The sequence below is a fragment of the Pteropus alecto genome, unplaced genomic scaffold (assembly GCF_000325575.1).
Source record: "Pteropus alecto unplaced genomic scaffold, ASM32557v1 scaffold139, whole genome shotgun sequence".
NCBI classification, from domain to species: Eukaryota; Metazoa; Chordata; class Mammalia; order Chiroptera; family Pteropodidae; genus Pteropus; species Pteropus alecto.
In genome coordinates this window covers 1,928,827-1,930,095 of record NW_006443567.1, presented here as the reverse complement: position 1 = coordinate 1,930,095, position 1,269 = coordinate 1,928,827, and the positions used below count along the sequence as shown (strand labels likewise).

General features: G+C 35.3%; 1 pseudogene; it reads left to right on the top strand.

The window, feature by feature from the left end:
- Nucleotides 1-1,037: 1,037 nt before the first annotated feature.
- On the top strand, nt 1,038-1,156 carry LOC112472880 (annotated as a pseudogene).
- Nucleotides 1,157-1,269: the final 113 nt, after the last annotated feature.

The window sequence follows — 1,269 nt, the reverse complement described above, 5'->3', positions numbered from 1 at the left end:
ATACTCATAGGTAGATACAGATGGTTGATTAAATCAAGGGGTGTGTGTGTGTGTGTGTGTGTGTGTGTGTGTGTGTACACAAGGACTTTTTTTGGTACTTCTTCATAACTGGTGATGTGTACTTTCTATTGTGTCACATAGGAAGCACATAATGATGTCTGGTTGTTATCGCTAAAAAGTGATGTAAGCTTTCCACAGTGAATTCAGGTGATGTTAGCCTGATCCTGCCATTGTGTTTTCCTCATCATCTTTTCTCCTAATGGTTCTATTATCAGTCATTGATTGTTTCCTAGATCTGCTATTTCATTGAGAGTTGCAGAATGGTGATTTGGGGATTTGTTTTTATTCTTCCATGAAGAACCTTCCCTCATCAACTATGTGGCTACTCTGAGGTACAGTTTATACAGGAGGAGAAGACTGAATGCTTAATTTTTATCTTTTATTTGTGAATTTTTATTGTGATGGGTCAGTGTCTTAGCAACTTCCAATAGTGATCAATGATAATTTATTTTAGTATTATTAAAAATGTATGGATTTTTAATTTTTTTTTTACTTCCATAGATTATAGTAAATCTTTTTGAAACTTTAATTGCCCCATTTACAGACTGTGGGAGTTGCAGTTGGCTATTGTATCTTTTTGACATGACTCCAGTGATCTTTGAAAGCATACTTGCTTTCTGACACAATAAGATATCCTAGGGCAATTTTGTACATTTTATTCCCCAAATCTAGAATAAATAAATTTTCCAGGAAGTTCTGGTCCCTTTTGTTGGGAAATGTCACTTAGAAATCACAGGCTTGGTGCTACTCATTGCTACTGGCTAGTCACTGCTTCTAGACTTTTCAGTAGGAAATATGTACTTAATGGAAAGAGAATGATAAATCATAAGATCATGATTTTCCAATTTAAGTATAAGGTTTCAGGATTTTTACTGAAATTCTTTGATTTTATATTTATGTCTCTTTTTTTATGCTGAGAATCTTGGTTCCTAGTGATAGCATACTCATTTACTTTATCCTAAAATTTACATAAGGTTGTCTACAGCCATGCTACCCTGAACAAGCTCGACCCCGTCTGATCTCGGAAGCTAAGCAGGGTCGGGCCTGGTTAGTATTCGGATGGGAGACCACCTAGGAATACCAGGTGCTGTAGGCATAAAAAATAAAAACAAAATAAGGGATTATAAGGTGACAAGGTCCTTGCAATCTGTGAGGTCAACCAAGGATTGCCTCGCCTAAAAAAAAAAATAAAATAAATTAAAATTTACA